General features: G+C 43.6%; 1 protein-coding gene across 8 annotated transcripts in view; it reads right to left on the bottom strand.

Moving 5' to 3' along the window:
• Positions 1-18,854, bottom strand: part of SEMA6A (semaphorin 6A) — a 118,947-nt gene extending 100,093 nt beyond the window's left edge. For 2 of the 8 annotated variants that reach the window (XM_064641518.1, XM_064641521.1), the window contains exon 1: positions 17,315-17,939. The gene's annotated coding sequence lies outside the window, so the exon portion shown is untranslated. Of the gene's footprint in view, positions 1-7,939; positions 8,134-15,532; positions 15,552-17,314; positions 17,941-18,832 lie in introns of those variants that run through there. The other 6 variants (XM_064641520.1, XM_064641519.1, XM_064641514.1 and 3 more) reach the window with 5 other exon arrangements.
• Between the last annotated feature and the right edge of the window lie 538 nt (positions 18,855-19,392).

A 19,392-nucleotide genomic window follows, 5' to 3' on the forward strand; every position in this document is an offset into this window, starting at 1 on the left:
CTTCTTTGAAGTAAAGGCAGTTCATTCCACTCTTTCCAAGAATGAGCGTACCCATGTAATTATTGCTGGGCTGTTGTCAAGCACATTTTAGCTTAAAATACAAACAAAATCTTAATTTACAATAATTTGAGGATTTCTTCAACCCTTTTCTACTGAGAAAATAAAATTTGGGGGACTCGAGGAGTCACAGCTGTTACTAATCAAATTTATTTAATAGAGTAATGTGAAACATCATGTTTGCGCAAGTTCATAATCACAGCAGAATTAAATCATTTTTACAGAACATTTATTTGAAACATTCTGTACACAAAGTTTGAATATGGCAGAGAGTATTTCCCTTGCAGTTTAGGTTTGATTTCATTCCTGGAAACTGCTACAAAAATCCTGCTCACTTGCAGTAGGGTTCTTTATTTACGCTCAGTTTTAGTTTTAAGACCTGTGACAAACACCAGATTGCTCACGTTTGTCACGACACAGGCAGAGTCACCACACATCCTGCCCTGCCTCCTGGTACTACCCTGCTAGCATGACATGCTCCTGGCTCACCCTGGAGCAGTTGGTTCAGCAGGTTTTTGCCTCTGTGGATATCCAGGTTTGGAACTGGAAAAGGGAATTTGAACTTCATATGCCTCCTGGCACATCAGCAGTTACAGCCACAGCATCACAATCATGTCTTAAAATGATGATCCTCATACTGATGTTACCCTTCCCCTATTACAAAGATCAACCCTGTACTGGTTGTCTGTACGGAGACAAGTCCTGCTCATCTCAGCAAGAATTTTGGGTCCAGCAGAGAGCTGGAGGCCTCCTGCCTTCAGAGCCACGCAGCACCCTTTCCCATCCTCACCCTTAAACCCCTCTTTTCAACAACACATGCTATTTTTTAAAAAGGTATAATATACCAAAATCTAACTTTTAGGAATTTTAACCTTGGTGCTAAGCCAGGCTTTTTTTTGTCCAATGAGACTACCAACAATTTTCCTGAATAGTGCCAGGTGCAAGGATTTTTTTAAGGGAAGCTTTACTAGTTCAGTGGAAACTGGCCAAAAGCCACGAACTTGTTCCAGCCAGCTGACCAGCCAGCTGCAAAGGGTGATTCCAATGCCCTTCCCTCATGGCTGCAACATGTCAACTCATCATTGGCCTGTCAAGAAGATCACACAGCCCATTGGCAACTTTCCTCAAAATGCACATATTGTAAAGCCACTTTCCATGTCTTTGCCTAAGACTTAGTACAACAAAATTGCTTACTGTACTTGTCTTTAGTGCCTCTTATCTCTGCATTGCTATGTGTCAATCTCTCTTCCTCATAGAAAAAAAAAAACAAACAACACCTCTCCAAGCCAATCACACAACGTCCTTGGCAATGGTGGAAAACCTTCTTTACCAATAGCTTGTGACAGAAGTTGAAGGAGTCTCGTGACATTTCCCTCAGCAAGGAGAAGAGTGTGAGAATGAAGAAGAACCTAATCTGGACTTTTTTCCTCCCTCACCTACCAAATTCTGTATGAAGGGTAAAGAAATCAGGCAGAGAGACAAACGATGTCACTTCAGCTCCCGTGTGCCATCTGTTTTTTCCATTTCAAGCTTCCCGTATACTTTACATGGTGACAGCTCATCAGAAAGGAATCGTCCCACAGCATACTGCTGGTTTGTAAGGCAGAGAGAGCACTTTCTTCCTGCTCTACCCTCCTATATTTTGGCACTTCATCTGTCTCTCTGTACCAGTCTGACTTCGTACCTACAGCTATTCCCTTAATCCCTCTGTTTCTAGAAACATTCCACTCCCCTCAGCCTTGACCTTACAGCTACTTTCCTTGCTAAGTATAACCATTTTTTCCTTAAAACTTACTCTAACATATCTGTGTTTGTCCCACCACTTGGGGGGGCGGAGGGAGGGAAGCTGGGAGCCAGCAAGAGTTGTATGGTACCACAGCTGCATACGCTCATAATTTCAAGGTTTACGGGTTTCTTGTTGACATAGTCATGATGTTATTTTTAAAAGATAATGTTTTTGATAGATTACACATACCAAAAGCACTAATATTACCTATCAAAAACATCTTTCTCGTTATTAAAATACTTTGAGTGAAGCTTCAGTCAAATAAAAAAAAAAAAAGTCAAGATAAAATGATACCTCAACCAGGACCATCTTTGTGGTTTTGCTATGGGGAAAAAAAATCTGCAAATTATTCACTGCTTGCAATCTCTCTTGCAAGCTCATAGAGCAGGCATTAACCTGACATATAAACTTTTACAAATATTATTAGCACTTCAAAGACACCACAAATATTGAAGCAGATAAATTCTCTATTACTTACTCGCCTCCGATGTATCCTTAAGCAGGACAACACAGCTTCTCATCTTTTGCCTGCTGAGTTAAGGCTGAGAATATGCATTAGGTATGATGTACTTGGTTCAAGAAAAGGGTTTCATTTGAACTGATAAAGCGAGAATTTTTTCTGTAGTTAAGGGAGACATCTCGTACTTAAATTTTCCATTTAGTCCTGTAGGTTTCAGAAATGTTTCATCTTTTTATATCTCACACTGTAACATACAGTTTCAATGGAGTTTTAAGCAGAGAATGATGGCAGTGACTTTAAGATATCCTAGTATTTTCTGAGCCTACACCATGGTCAAAGACAGTGACTGTTTCACACCTGTTGATATAATGGAAATACTCTGTACTTTCTTGGGAGGTTACGGGTTCCATCATTAGAGTGTATAATAATATTTTATAGAGTATCCCACTTATTTCTTAAAACATAATCATTGTAGGTAGCATGAACCACTCAGTGGCACTTATGTTTCATTCTAACTGGTTTCACCACACTGTTGCAGAAAGCACCTTTTCTTGGTTGAATCAGTGAGACCTAAGCTGGAGCTACCAGTGTGTTGTCAATAGAGCCAGGGCTGCTGAGGCACCACTCAAAAAGATGACCTGGTGCTAGGACACACTCTCTATGTCTTATGTTTGTTGTCCTGAAAATGCAGCACACTCTTCAGTGTCCAACCTCTCTATTTTCCAGGCTATAGAGTGAGATTGAGATGGGCTATTGAGATGGGCTTGGAACAGATGCCGTCAGAGTCTGTGGTTTGTACTGAGAAGAACTGGAGGCTTCCAGACTTAACTTCTCTATATCTTAAGTTATGAGCTTGCACAAAGTAGAAATCTAAATAAACAAATGCCTAGTCTTCAAAGTTTGGTTTACCATCAGGTTACAAGCGTGAGTGAAGAAATCAGGAAACATCTTTAATTGCAGATGAACTTCCATGTAACACCAATGCATTTCCAGTACAACACCCTAACAATGTACCCAGAAAGAGAAAGCTAGAGTCTTTTATCATTCTTTTGGCACATCTGATTTATTTATGTATGCATTGGAGCTGTATCTGTTTTAAGTCTCTAGACATTTTAGTCATGACACATTTAAACACACACAACTTGCTTTTTTTAAAAAAATGACACCTGATCAGATGAGACTGAAGAACTAAGTGCTTTCTTTGTGAACACACTGCCTTTCTTCTATACACAATGCCAGCTGCTTGACAGATCTAAGACTTGAGGTGTGGATTGAGTGGTGGACAAAGGTGTGAACTCAGGTCAGAAGCAAGCATCTGTCCATAGAGCAATTGCAGGATGCACAAACAAACACACCACACCTTCAGAAAGGTCTTCCCCAGATAGGAATCCACTGTACCCTGGTAAAATGGATTCAGAAAGGGGGCACAACACACACAAAAGTTTTAAGCCACAAGAGGCCCAAAATCAACATGCATGAGCACAGGCATCTTGATCAGCCAGCTGTGCCCTTCTGCTGATCTCTTAGCCTGTGTGGATCTGAGGAGAGCAGCAGGAGTGGGAGAAGAATGATTCCAAAACACAAAACTTTCGCCATGAGTATCTTGCTCTGAAGTAAAAAACCAACCAACCAACCAACCACAGCCCCAAAACATTCTAACCCTTGCAAGTCCTTTTTGTTAAGACTTGAGCATTTGGTCTTGAGTCCTTAATGCAAAAGCAACTCTTGAGTGGCTAGAAGCTCACTCTCAGAACCTGCATTTTACATTCCCTACATCCATAACATGACTATTGTAAAGAAAACAAGGACTGAAAGATGCTTTGTCTCTAGCAAGACACAAACGAAATAGTTTGAGATGAGCAGTGCATTCACGTGGGACTGACCTGAGGTAAAATCTCAATCCAAATGCACAATATTTCTCAAGAAATTTAAAAAAATTAACTGGAAAATTGAAAGTTAAAATGACCTTAGATTCGTGGATCAAGCCTATTTTTAGCTGATTTCTAAACCACTTTTATAATTCTTATAAAGAATTACTTGAATTAGTATTTCTTTATTTTTCTAAACACTGAGGCAACATATAGCTGCTGCAGTCCATTTTTCTGCATCTTGCAAAAACTTCATATAATTCTGGAAGCTCTTTAAACATGAGAGAGTATTTAAATACTCTTTTGAGATACAGAAAATATACTTCATAGGAGCAAGGGGATGTGGTAGAATTACTGCCAGAAACTATTTAATGGCTTGAAGCAATTTCTATCCTCCTGTTTGGAGAGAAAAAAAAAACAACACCTGTTTAAAGGACATGGAATATCTTTCTATCTTCCCTTCTCTCAAAAAAAACCAAACAACAAACCAGCAAAACAGAACAACCAAACAACTAATTTGCCTTAACTTTACCTGTGCTTTTAGCATCCCTTCCCTGTGCATACTGAAGAACTAAACAGTAAGAGGAGTTCAAGATAGACCTTGTGAATGTTAATCTGGGACACCGTTTTGCTAATAAGCACAGCTGCTGTTTCTGCTCAGTGCAAATTGTATTATTTTGTGTTCAATTGGTTGCATTTGTATAGTTTGACAGCCTTATCAATCCTGTAGGGCTGACGAAAATGGCACAACCACTGAAATCAAACATGAATTTATTTTCTGTAAAAGCAGGGCTGAGACACAGAAGCTGTGAAAGAAACTTGTTAGCAATTCCTTGTGTAGGCAGCATGTTTCACTTTAATCATATGCATTATGGCCTTTACCCATCGCTTCCATCTCACTCCTAGAGCTTTTCTGCACATCAGTTTGGCTAACCCACTTTCTGATGTCTGTGCCTCTGTAGAGGAAAGCTGAAAACTATATTGCTTCTTAGACTGCAAACAGCAAGACAACACACACACAAACACAGAGGGAAAATCAGTGCCTTTGGAGAGCGTGGCTTGTGCCCATCATCCCTTGGTTCTGCTCCGTGTTTTTTATTCTCCCGTTGTCACCCGGACGCCTGTCGCGCCTGCACTGAGCTATTTAAACACAAGAGGGCAGGCGACATGCAAAGGAAAACATTTCCCCGAGAGTTTTCACAACGCAAATAGCCAATGTTGAACAGGCTGCTGGAAAACTAAAGAAGCACTTTTCACTTTGAGCATAAGGAAACATGTCACCAAGCTCTTCTCCGTTTCTCCAGTCAGTACATTATTAGTTAGAGCTGTAACTATGTCAAAAGGTGAATGGTTTTTTTCTCTTGAAACCTGTAGCAATTTCTAAGGCTACTACCCAACAGTAAGAAAAGTTGCTTTCTCTTTTTCCAAGACTTGACATGCAGTCTAGTGAAAATGCAACAGATTCTCCCTCAGTATATTCCACCTGCTGAAATATTTAAGGCTCTCCCCACCATAAATGTATTTCGGTGTGTTGTGCTCGTTCTTACACAACCCTGCTATTTAAATGTGGGTAGTTGTTAGAGCAGGCTGTCATAGGACGGCTGTCTAGAAGTAGGCAGTGCAGCTGTGAAGTAGCACTCCAGCCCCCCTACTAACACATTCTCTGCTGGTTTACTGTTGAAAAATTTCCAGTACTAGAATCTTTGAAGCTAAAATACCAATTCATTTTACAGATGCCATCACAGTACAATGTATTTTGCTATTATTATTGATATTTTGAGCTTGTGAGTTAATTTTGTCAACAACAATAACATCAAAAAAACCCCCCAAAACAGTAATAATTGACTCCTAATAAAGTCAGCAAGGTTTATGGCACCAATATGAACAAGTCACAGGTTAGCTTTTCGAGACAAATTCCATGCCTGGTAAAATAAATATGGAGATGCAATCTGAAGCAAAACTGTGCCCTCGTTTTTCTGTCTGATGCTAACAGATCAAAAGTTAGATCCTGCTAACCCATATTTTCTTGTCTCTGCCCAGCTCCTCTGCATTTATCTACATAAGCAATGTAATTGGTTCTGATGACACATTCATATAAAGAGACTTGTTTGAATTGTTTTACAGCTGGGAATTCGGATATTTCAATATCTGGAGCCTGGCATAAAGGAGAAGGTCAGGATTAGTCCTTCTAAAAAATACAATGGTGTAAGCATCTGTGTAGATGCTCCAGTTTTTGAAAAGTTCTTGAAATTCTTTGACTGTGACAACAACGAATTCTTTTATCTGCTTCAAACTAAAACAGATTACTGACCATTTATGGGGGGAAAAAAAGAAGTCTAATGAACTGATTTGCTATTCAAGGTAATTCTTCTCTGGCATTAGTAACCATTATACAGTTCTACATTTTCTACAGCACATCACCAGCATTTATTGCAGCAACATGTTACCAGGAAGGGCCCAGCTGAATTGCCTCTCTCACATAAACAACACTTGAGCTGGGTGTTATTTCTTTGGGTTTTTCTGCAAATGAAGTAAGGATTTGGAAACAAGGATCCTCCAGGATTTTAGCTAGGCAAGAGAGCTTATGACAAAGATGAACGAGACCAAATGGTAATAAATGCAAAAGGAATTAGAATTCATGTGTCAGCGAACTTACTCTATTCTGCAGTTTGCCTTATATTTTCAAATTTTTTCTCAGATAGATACTTAACACATGTATGTAGTACTCTTAAGAAGAATGTTCTGAAAATCAAAACTGCATTTTTCTCGCAGTCATCCAGCCAGTCACCAGCCTTCATCTCACACCTTCAGGCCATTAGCTCCAGGTTGGCTAAATCTGCCTTTTGGACTACACATGTTGATGAACAAGAACAGGATCTTTTTTTGTTTTGTTTTGTTTTTATCTTGGGAAAGGAAGTGTTCTGGCAGTATGTCTAGGTCTTAGGCTTAGAACAGGATAAAGCAAAAAAGACAACACCACCCTGCAATATACGTATCTCATGATGGAATTAATTAGTGTATCTGAACAGGATGAACTTTCCTACAATAGAATTAAAAGGAAACACCTTGCAGATAATAATGAAAAAGTGTAGTAGCTCATGCAAAACCTTTCCTTTTCCCACAACAGCTCTTTAAGGATTCAGTTCTTAATTTCTTTTTAAAGAAAAAACCAAATTCCTATTCCAAGTCAAGAATATTTTCAATGAATGAAAAAAAAAAAAAACCATTGCAAAGAATCCCTAGAATAAAGTTTGTCTTCTTACTTTTACATAAAGTCTGAAATGATTCTCCACTTTAATTCCTTCTAAAGAAAAACAACAAAAAAATTATCTGCACCACATATTTCTAGAAAACAAAGACTTAGTGCACAGATACAGTTCTTAAAAAATACGTTACATAATCACCCTCATGTAACAGACTACAGTAAATTTTTTAAAATCAATTTAACTGTAGTAATTTCTGATTTATTACAGTTTGGATCAGCACATTGTAATTGCAAAAGTTGTACATTTGTAATTAATGAGTACAAATTATTCAGAAGTGGAATGGGTTGAATATTATTAGAAGTTTATACACATAGCACCAATTCTGTTCATACAGAAAACTAAATTCAGAAGTTTATTTTAATGCACAATGCCCTTTTTTCATTAGAGAGCTATGATGAAAAGCCAGTACTATAAAGATTATGACCTGAGGTTCAAGATTGAAGTTAAACAGCCTCTAATCCTCTCTATATAATACTAAAGGCATTTTGAATCAAATACATACCCATGCTCATGGTGTGAAGTAGTACTCAACAAAGATAATCCCATGGGACTCCACCTCTGCTCTGCCATGAGGCAACAGAAAGGGTGCATAGAGCAACTGGCAGAAAAGGCATTTCATCCCAACCTTTTCCTTGCTGTGGTATTTTAGGACAGGATGCAGCAGTATGCTCCTGGCCTGTGCCGACCACAACCACTGCATTTCCATGGAGACCTGGACATGTAGGCCAGGACTCCAGCAGCCCTCCAATCATTCCTCCCCATCCACCTGCTCTAAAGGACCAGTGGAATAGGTGTGCTCTGCCCACACTTAGTGACCAGCTGCAGGCACGAGGGGAGCTTTGAGGCTAAACAGAGGACAACTCTCTCTCAGGTCTGTCCATGAGCACACAACTCAAGACAAGCTTAAGTCTCCCAGGAATATTCAGACAGTAAGATGTGCAAGATTTGTAAAACAAATGCTGTAACATTGCTTAAAGGACACAAATAGAACAATTACTTTCCCAGAAATTATTATTTTCTTTTCTTGATAAGATCAGTACATTTGATGCTAAAATTCAGCTGCTTGGGGATGCAGACAACCTTTTACTGTCAACCATAAATAAACTGAAACAGCAATATTCCCAGGGAAGTGGCTGAGTCATCAACTCAGGTATTTAAGAGATGGGTATAGGTATATAAAAGATGTGTAGATGTAGCACTTAGGTACATGGTTTAGTAGGGGACTCAGCTGCGTTAGATTAAGGGTTGGACTCGATCTTAGAAGTCCTTTCCAACCTAAATGATTCCATGATTCTGTAGTGAACTATAAATGGAGTAAGGGCTTGTTGCTGAGGTGTTCAGTAGAAATTCTTTTTTGCTATCCAGTGGGAACAAGACTGGCCCTTTATACTGATGTATCACCCACCTCTCTGTTTCTTGGAGGTAAAAAACAAAAAACAAGACAAAAAATGTCATCATTGCTAAAGGATGTACCTTACAGAACTGCTTAAATTAATTTCTATACAGAGAAATTCTAAATGGAGTACAGTAAGTTCTGAGAAGAAAAACACAACAGAATTTGTACCTCTACAGCTTTTGATCCAAGATATTTCCCCACTGCAACAATTTTCTTACTCAATCACCAGCTCCCCCTTCCAAAGGGAACTACAAAATGATCATGTTCTGTTCTATCAGACTGCCAATCTACTAGAGACATGCACGTTGTGAGTTTATTAGGAAAAAGGCTGAGATTAATGGAAAATATTTGTATACAACAGAATACGCAGAAGCCAGACTACAAACCAGAAACTATATATATATTATGTAGGAGTATAAAATTACAAATACAGATATTGTGTGCAGCTACCAAAAAAGTTTTAAAATTCATGTGAAATTTTTGGACTTCACTTTGTTCAGTTTGTAGGACTCCAGAGGGTGGACTATATGTAACAGGCACATGTTCTCAATCTGCTTGTTGATCTCACTTGAAAAATTGACAAGACTGGGTAGTAATGTTCTAAGCTAAAGCTTTAAAACTCATCCTTGAGTGCAAGCTAACCATTTGAAATTCAAAAAGTGGCTAATTTTCCAGACTAGTTCCAATTATACTGAATTCTTTAATCTAAACTACACAGCTTTTTAACACTATACTTTGATTGATATGAATAGTCAAGGCTGGCTTTTTCTTTTTGTGAACAGAAGGTACCTATCAAGCTTATCTGTGCAAGACTCAAATTGCTTATTAGATCTAGAGGGAAATCACATCATTCTGGGGGCACTGTAAAATCCAGAAGAAAAGAAGAAATGGGATTTAAATATCTGCTAAAACATGTAGCTTACTATTGCTCACACAGAAGTGATGAAGCTTTTTTCTCAATAGGAAAAGAAAAAGGAAACCATTATTTGCTTATTGAAATATGTTTGTGCATTATTTTATATTCTGCACAACTGACAAATCAATTAATACTGAGCACTACATTGACAAGTCAGTCTTCCAGGTACTTTCCTGTTAGACATATTTACTACTTTACCATTTTTCTTATTCATCAAAAAAGTTATTTCTAACTTCTCACAGATCTGCATTTCTGAAAGTATGTGTTTTAATACTGAGTTTGTGAACAAATAATGAAATATTATTCCAAAGATTCTGCCAGTGCCAACACAGCACTGTAAGAGCACTAGTTATGTCTGAAAAAAGTTTATTTCCACTTTTTTACTTTGTAATTCAAGCTGCTCTGCAGCTAACAAAAGCGTTCTTATTGTAATTTTACTAAAGGTAACAATAAACATTAACTCAGTCTCAAACAGGATATGATGTTGTATGTAGCTAGATTAAAAGGGAATGTAAAACAAATTACCTGGATTGCTTAGGAAACCCTAAATGCCCAACCATTTCTCAGAAGAACTAATGAAAAGCCTCTTTTGCTTTTGAAATGAATTAAGGTAGCCAGCAGTCTCTGAAATGTACCATTTTACCAGCAAGAAAAAACAAAAAGCAAATCTTGGGAGTAAATATCAGCTGGACATTCACATAACAGGGTCCAGAGAGACATATCCAGAAGTTTCCGCTTTTAATCCAACTCTGAATAATGTTGGATGCTGTTCTCTGTTCCTTCAGAGCTCTTCTACTGCCAAAATAACTGCAAGGCTTGCAAGTCCGAATGTATCGCAAGCCTTTCCCAAGGCACCCCAACACTATCTGAGGCACTGAAACTATGGCAACCGAATAAGAAAGCAGCTTCCATGATTAATAGATGAAGATCCCAGCGACAGTGCCTTGCTAGGCCATAATTCAGGAATGCTAGAGGAATTAGCATAGAATCTATCTCAATCTACCAATAAAAAGTAGATTTCAAAAGGCATCAACAAAAATTACAGTTTTTTTCTGCTCAAAACAACAACAACAAAAAACTATGGAACTATAAACTGTTCAAAATCTCATTAACATTTCAATGAATGGCTGCCTCAAATGCAAGTAATGGATAAATGTTCATGAACAATGGTGAAGGAAGCAACATAGGAAATTTCCCATACAATAACCAAAGCCATATGAGGAATATATAAAACATCTGAGTGAAGCTGAGCAGACAGAGATAGGAAAGTAGAAATAATGTTTGCTGCAGTCAGGAATATATTTGGATGCAGCTTTTCCCATTGTGCTGGGGATTCATAAGGGACAGTACTTTTTCCATCTGCTGAACTGGAACACACGACCATATCTATTATATGTATATTCTATATATTTGCATTATTAGAACATCTCATGAGCCTGTCAGGGTCATTGTAAAATTGATGATGGTTAGGAATACCTTTTCTTTTTAAACACGTAATAAAACTTCTGCTATTATCTCTAGTAAAAATAATAGTATAGTCCTTATCCAACTAGATGGCCTCAGACTAAGGTGAAAGGGTATAACAAAAACATTCTTTTTTTTTTTCTAATTCTGTAAACATTAAGTTTTCTCTAAAGGCAACTGGTTACAGAGGTCACAGAAGCGTAGGAATGTTTTTTTTTCTGCCTGCTTCATGGGAAGGGTATAATCCTGCAGTCAAGGCATGGCTCTACCTGGGGAGGGTGAGAGAGATGATGCCAAAGGCTTCTCATACTGAGGACAGCACACATATTGCCATGTCACATGATGTACAGCAGTGCTGTGCATCTGCCCCCGGAAACGCTTTAAGGTCAGAACTTCAGGCATGTTGCAAAGTGTATTTATGTAGAAAGTTCCTCGGTAGCAGTTTTGTCAGTAGCTCAAAAAATAAAAAACCAAAAATGCATGGGGTAGTCCATGATATATGAATTTCAAGTATGTAGTGTAAATACTTTATATAGAAGTGCCTATTATTAACAATACTTTTAAAGGAAAGGTCATCACTGAATGTAGTGAATTACCATATGTCTTCACTCTAGAGATATAGCAACTGGCAGTTCTGTTAATAGCTGGTTTATCTACTTCATTTTACATTTCTATTTCAGCCACTGAAGAAACACTTTGGGGCTCAGAGAAAAATTCTTTTCATACAAAAATGACCCTGTATTTACATCAAGCATAGCACAACCCTCCTTCTGGCTGATAAATAACTACAGTTCTAAACTGGGAAATACTTTGTAAGGTTTTGCAGTAAATTATGGGAAAATTTATGTTGAGTTTTTCCTCATTTTCTTCTTCCTTTTTTGAAAATTGTTCTTTTTTTTAAGTGAAATCTACTTCCTTTTTATTAAACTGAATCTGGAGTTAAACTTTAGATTTCAGAGGGCATAAATCTATTAGCCTTATTTATATTCATCTGGTGCATGAAAGCTGAGAACATGATTATTTTATGGGGGGAAGCATAGAACTCTCATCCCCTTCCCTATTTCCAGTGCCCTCACTATTAACTGTTAGCAGCCTGTATAAGTCTGAAGTGACAAAAACTGCAAATGCCTCTGTGTATGCCTGTCTTTCAAATAACCCCTTTCCAAGACCTCCAGAATATCCTGATTTTGTAGGTGCAGAATGCTTTTCTATTTTTTTCTTTCTCCGTTCCCATACCAGATTTAATTTTGAATCCTTTCATATCTTCCAGTGGCTAAAACAAAACAAGCAAATGAGCAGCTTGGGAACTCCACAAAGCATACGGGAGGTGCAATATCTATAACTCTAACACAGCAGGTGGCACTCTTCCCTTTAAATCCTAAGTCTGTGCCTTGGAGCTGTGCTGCCATATTGCAATCCAGATCCAAAACCAAAGCATCCTTCACCATGGACAATTAAAGATCCCTTAACACTGTATAAACATATGCATTCAGTTATTTCCATGACCATAGGTAACACAGCACATAAAGAAAATAAACACTCGTAAACTCCAGTCTGTCAGGTTTCCACTTGAATTGGGGTAGTCCACTTCTGTCTTCACAGAACCTATGTGCATCTAAGCTGTTCTTCACTCAAGAGACTGGTGCAACAGGACAAAAATAAAAATATTCCTTTAGAGACCCGTCTGGCTCAGGACCAGGCTTTCCCCCAGCTGCTTGTTTCTGCCTTAGAACACTGTTCACAGTTGCTGTATGCCGTTGATCAGCAGTCGGACTCTGTGCTACTGACTGTATCTTACTGCCAAAACATTTCACCCACCTCAGAGTAACCCTGATAATCAGAATTTTTGAGCATAAAATGCTCAAATGGTCACCATTAAAGAGTACTGCTTATTCCTCTTATTTTTCTGTTGCCCCGTCAAGCAAAGCTTGTCACAATTTGTCAGGTGTGATTTGTTCCATGACACGCAGACCTACGTCTGATTTAACATCCAAAGCAAATGTACTCACATGGTAGCTTTAGGTCCTTAACAAGTATCGATACCCAGCAGAGAACAGTATTTTCAGTTTGGGGCATAAACAAGAAAAAAGTCCCCATTTAAGTAATATTTCAGCAACTGTCTTTACTCTCGGAAAATTACTCAGGCAAGCAAGGCTTTCCTGGGTCAGTAGAACTGACTTGGTTGAATGAGGGCTAAAGATTTACTTCATCAATAAATGAATAGTAGGAGGTCAAACACTGCAGCATCTGTATCAAATTAGGATAATGAAGACTTCTGGTTTACTACAGTTCAACTTTTCTCTAGCACATGCTGTGTGTAATATAATTTGAATGTTGTTTTCCAGCATTTACTGGCTTGTTTGTTTTCAGCACTCTGCTGTGGCGTATGGGAATCAGGTACTATACACTAAACATTTGTTTGGGTAATATTACAACGTGTTCTTGCAAACAAGTTGGATGTGAGGCATGTATTAGCTCAGGTCAATTTAATCCTAAAACATTTTATGTCTCGCCTGCTGTAAACCATGTGAACTCCTTTCATGTGTATTTATGTATGGCTCTTCAAAACAAGATGACAAACTTCCCCTTCCCCTCACAATACATGCACAAGCAAGTTCACAATCACCTACTTCCTTTTTAATGCAAACAGTTCTAGTCTGGATTTTTCACAGGTCATTAATTTTATCTCTCTTGTTTTCTTTCTCTTTTTTTTTTATTCTTTTAAAAAATGTAATGAAGGCAACTCCTCATCCTTAGCCCAATCAACTTCCTTCTTCAGTTTTAAACTCCAGTAACTGCAATCTTCTATTTACAAACATTAAGAGGGGTCTATGGCTAACATATAATATTCACTTTCATCTTCAAGCAGCTAGAAATGTTAGCTAGCCATGTTTCTCAGAGACGTCTGTGCCCAATTATTTTTTGGTTCAAGTAGTATGAGTTCTGTTGATAAGGTTGGTTTTGCCATTAAGTAAGAATATACAGTTTTCAAGTTGACTAATTGAGTATACACAGAACATCTGTGACTGCATAATTCGTAGTCCCTGAAAATATTCACCCATCCTTCAAAGCGTTTGATTCCCACTACACGAACAGCAAATGTTGCAAATATACATTACGGTATTACTTACTATTTTAAATTTTGTTTAGCATTTAAACAGAAATCTCATTTGGGAATTCTGCTCCTGAACTAAACTTCCACAAAAGCCAGATATTTTCTCCAGTGAAGAGCGGTGGAGAACAGAAATCAAATTTTTAATGCATAAGAACATGTTTGACTTTAAAAAGAGTTAGTTCTCTTGGTCTTATAATTTTTGAGAGCTACGATATTAAAACCAGGCTCTTACTAGATAAAATTATACCCTTGACAGCAAAACACTTTGGCAACTGTACTTCTCTAATAGTTACAAACCTTCCCAATCCCACTGAAGTAGGTATTTGCTTTCAACCATGTCTGAGGCAATTCCATGAAGAAAGGGGTTTGCTGGAGCAGACCCACATTTCTTCACCATACATTGGAATAGTCTCATTAAATAAAAAAAAAATAGAAGCTAATCATAGCAAGATCATTTTGCTTTTCTAGTCTGAAATGGCAAAGGAAACCCTAAGCATGATAACAGCTACATAAACGTTACTCTGAGAAAAATGCCACAAATTTCTCAAAATGAATTCTGTGATTAAAAGAGCCTGACTCTACTGGACTTCATGACATTGATGCCAAAGGATTTAATCGCCAAGTAAAAATTACTTGGATGAGAATGGCTTACCGGATGACACAAATTAAATGAATGCACAGCAAAAGCAATCACTGAACTAACTGTAGTGAAGACAGTGCGAAAATCACACCTTTAGCTACTATCTTTGAGGTCAAGTTAGTAATTAATATCGTTGCTGTACGATATAAAACAAGTGAGCAGAATCTATGTCAAATAATAAGCCACCTCGTGCAACCCTGTGACAGAAATTGGTTGTATAGACTCGTTATTTACAACACCTGCATGTTGTGTATGCTCCTTTGGAAAATGAAGCATTCACCTTGAAACGTCAGGAAGTGGCATCTTTTACAGTATATTACACAGCTAACTAAAGCTCTTACTTTTTTGCCGTTCTATTAGTGAAATAATTCTCCGCAGCAGCTAAACATCCGCGCTGTACAGATGCTGGCACAAACGTGCCTGTTTACAAACTTCAAAAGCGGCAATTAGCTCGGGAGAAGAACAGGAGAACAAATTACTCCCTGAACACAGAGCGGTCAAGGTTAGAAAAAGACAGAGCCATTTGCCTAAGGAAGACCCAGCAGTTACCGCCTTGCGACTCACCCTGAGATGAGCCAGACAGGGCAGAGGCGCGGATGATGGGCAGAAGGGCATCTCCGCTGCAACTGACCGGGCTGCAGCCTCAGACTCACTTCCCCCGCCAGCCCCCGACCCACACGCCGTCCGGGCCACCCCCGGGAAACACCTCCCTTGGATAGCCAGGCACGAAGGGAAGAGGCGGTGGGGCGGTCGAGCCCACGCAAAGAGCAGGTACTTTCTCCACGCATGATGGAGACCCGAACTTTTAACCGCCCTCCCCGGCAGCGGAACGAGCGGCGGTGTTAACCCTCGGCCGCCCCAGGGCTGCCCGAGCCCCCGCCGTCGCCCCCCGTGCCTCAGCGCCGCGCCGCCAGCGCACCACAGATGAGGGCACAGCCTCCTAATTCACCCTGTCCTCGGCCGGGACTCTTCCCTGCCCCTGCACTTGAGGGGACGGGAGGTGTGAGTGTGTGCAGGGGGAAATCCCTCTTCCCTTGTTCAACACCGTTTCCCCTCAGCATCCTCCTGTCCCCTCCTCGGTATCAGCGGCACGAAGGAGCCCCGCTCCCAGTCCCCGCCCGGCCTCCCCGCGCCCCGGAGCCGGCCTGGCCGCTCCGCGGCGGCGCGAGGAGTTTGCGGGGCGCCGGCAGCCCGCGGCCCCTCCTCGGGGGCCGGCCCTGCTATTCTCCCTTAAAAAAACTTTCCCTTTTCCACCGTTTCGTCCAGCTCCCGCAGGGCCCAAGGGCGGAGAGGGGCCGCTGGAGCGGCAGGGCGAGTGCTGGGCGGAGAGAGCTGGGCTGCCTCGCAACGCTCCCTGCCCGCCGGGCCGCCCCGAAGGGGTCCGACCTTCCCCAGCCCGTCTGCCTGCGCTCCCCGGCCGAGCAGAAGCGGCTTGGCAGAGCCACCAGCCCGCGGGGGAGAGGTGGTGGCGCCAGGCAGAAAGGGGCGGGGAGCATCCCTGCCCCAGAGCCACCCTTCTCCGCGGGGCTGCGGGAGGGCAGTCGGCAACCCACCTTGGCCGGGGCCAGGGCGGAGGGTATGGCGGCCACCGTCCGCGGGGAGCGGGCGGAGAGGGGAGCCCGCGGCCCCAGCCCACAATCGCGAACAAAGCCCGCGGCTGCGCCGAGGGCTGCTCCGCGGAAGAAGTTGCCTTGGTTCCAGGCTACTTCGCCCCAAAAAGCAACCCAGCCTTGGAAAAAAACCCAGTAAATAAATACATCGGCCGCGACCCAACTACCTCGCGGGAAGAGCAGAGACGGCGGGGTTACGCCTCTGCACGGAGCGGCCACATAGTTCTTGTAACAAAGACCCCACCACCCAGACCCACATGATGCCCGGGGTGGCGGGCGGCGGCCTCGGCCTCAGACCCGACGTCTCGCGGCTGCCCCCGCCCCACGGTGCCTCGGCGGGCGCGACCCCCTGCGAGCGGGACTCGGCGGAGGGAGGCGAGGAGCCCCAGCGCCGCGCATGCAAGCCGTGCCAAGGGCTAGGGGAGGCAACTGGGGCTAGGTGTTGGGCAGCTGGGGGAAGGGGAGTGAGAGAAGAATAAGAGGGGGGTGTGTGAAAAAAAGATAAAAGAAAGACGAAGCCACGAGATGCCGGGAAAGTGGCAACAGCAAGCGCAGCGTGTGCACTTGCGGGCGGCTCTCCTCCTCCCTACGCGCTGCAAACGATGTCGAGACAGAAGGCAAGAGCCAGCCTCAAACCACACACCACCCTCGCTCCTTCCGAGCCTGCCCGGGCGACCCGGGAGCCTTCCCTTCCGAGTAACCCCCAAACAGGAATACGGACGGGGGAGTACTGTACCTTTTCGGTGCATGTATCTGGGCAGCTAGAGGACAACTAGCTGATGTAGTGTCCCATTTAGTAATCCATTTTAGGGGATCTCTCTGGGAAACTGGAGCCACTCTCTCCTTTGCAATCCTTTGTCATTACTACATGTATGCTTCCAGGGGGATGGTATATTTAATATTTCTACTTTCTGAATTGCAAAAGCAATTTGTTCATTTCCAATGATGGGCGAAAAGGGGAGGGATCAGGTAGAAGAAAAGAAAAAAACAAAAAAAAGCGTTAGCAACTCCTCTCCAGACCCAAATTCCACTAAGGTTCCACTCCAGCGAGTCCCCTTCAGCCGAGCCTCGGGAGGTAAGTCATTTCGTGGTCTCCTTCTGGTCCCTTTCTACCAAAAGTGCTCCCGTTGTGACGGCTGTTTCAGGAAAACTCCGAGGCAGGAGGCACTCGCTGTGCCACGGAAGGAAAGCGCAGTCGCTCCTTGCTTCGGGCTGCCGGGCATTGGACTGTGCGCGGCGAGGACCAGGGAGCCGCTACCGCTACCTCTCTCTCTCTTTCTCTCTCTCTCCCGCCGCTACCGCTCCGCCGCCCGTCTCCCGCCGCCGCCGCTGCCCCGCCGCCCGCGCGCTGCCCCAGGGACGCGGCTCCGCCGGCGGAGGCGGAGACAAAGCCCGGGACTGGCGCGCGCCGGGCGGGCGCGCCCGAGCCCCGCCCCGCCCCTCCCCTCCCGCTGCCGCGGGCGGGGCGCGCGCCCGGGGGGGGCGGGGCCGGGGGGCGGGGCCGGGCGAGGCCGAGGGAGCCCGGCCGGGAGGGGCGGGAGGAGGGGCGGGAGGAGGGCCCGGCCGTGCGGGACGGGGTCCGCGGCGCTGCCAGCGACACCTCGGGGCCGGTGCCGGGCGGCACGGGGCTTGTACCGAGCAGGTGCCTGCGCCGGGGACCCGCCGCGCTCGGCCCTCGCCCGCCCCATCGCAGATGCCGCCGCCTCCAGCCATCACAGTCGCTGCACGCCGGCGGGGCGCGGAGAGTCGGCGAGGGCCGCCTTAAGAGCGCGGTGGGGGGAAGAGGGCGGCCGTCCGCAGCCCCTCGGGGGACGGGGGCGCGGCAGCAGGGGCTGCTGCGGTGCCTGGGGCGGCAGCGCAGCCCCGCGCATGGAACCGGGCCGTGCCCCCCGGCGCATCCCCCGCGTCCCCGGGGGGAGCGGGACCGGGGCCGCAGCTGGCCGTCTGCTTGTCGCCTTTCCCCCTTCCCTCCGCCCCAGTCACGCCGCGGTGGTCGCTGGCTGCGCTAATCCCTGTCTCGGAGCCGATCCAGCCGGGAGCAGGAGCAAGCGGCGCTAATACATTAATCCACCCTCTCCCCGTCCCCGCCCGAGGTCCCCCGCCGCCGCCGCCGGCAGTAATCCCCGGACCAGCCCCGGGGATGTGCCGGCACCGCTCCCTCCCACCGCGCACGGCGGCCGAGCCGCCCTCTGCCCCGGCGCGGTGCCAGGACGGCGGCAGCGGGAGGTGCAGAACCTATGCGGGGCCCGCAAACCTGTCCGGGGCCAGGCAAGCTCAGCCGCTGCTCGAGGGGTTCGTCTCGCCCGCCCGTGGGTCCGTCCTGTGGTTCTTCCCCCTGGTCCTGCGCGCCGCTGACCTCTTAGAGCATCGGGGCTGGAGCGGACAAGCTGCGGGAGCGGGCTGCGCTATAAACCCTACAAAATAGCCCAAAGTCTTCGAGCTGCAAAACCCGCGTGCTCGTTTCCTTGACGGCGGCATGCGATTCCTCAAGAGTTTTAGCAGTCATTTCCACCCTGTAGATCTCGCTGGAGTTAAGGCTGCAAGGAGAGCCTTTAGTTACTTCAGCGCGAAGGTATCTGATTTCCAGGGGATTCATTTACATGTGGAATTACTTTAACATGATTTATATTTATTTTTTTCCCCAACCAGATAAGTGAAAGAACAGAATGCAACTAAGGGATTTGCTGTCAGGTCACGAAGTGTGGCATTAAAATTAGAATAACTACTTTTTATCATAGTTGCTTTTTCTTCCTTTTATTTTCAGATCATGAAAGGACTCTGAGACATTGGTTTTGGTTCTGTACTTGATTTGGG

Source organism: Pseudopipra pipra, chromosome Z, assembly GCF_036250125.1.
Source record: "Pseudopipra pipra isolate bDixPip1 chromosome Z, bDixPip1.hap1, whole genome shotgun sequence".
Lineage (NCBI taxonomy): Eukaryota > Metazoa > Chordata > Aves > Passeriformes > Pipridae > Pseudopipra > Pseudopipra pipra.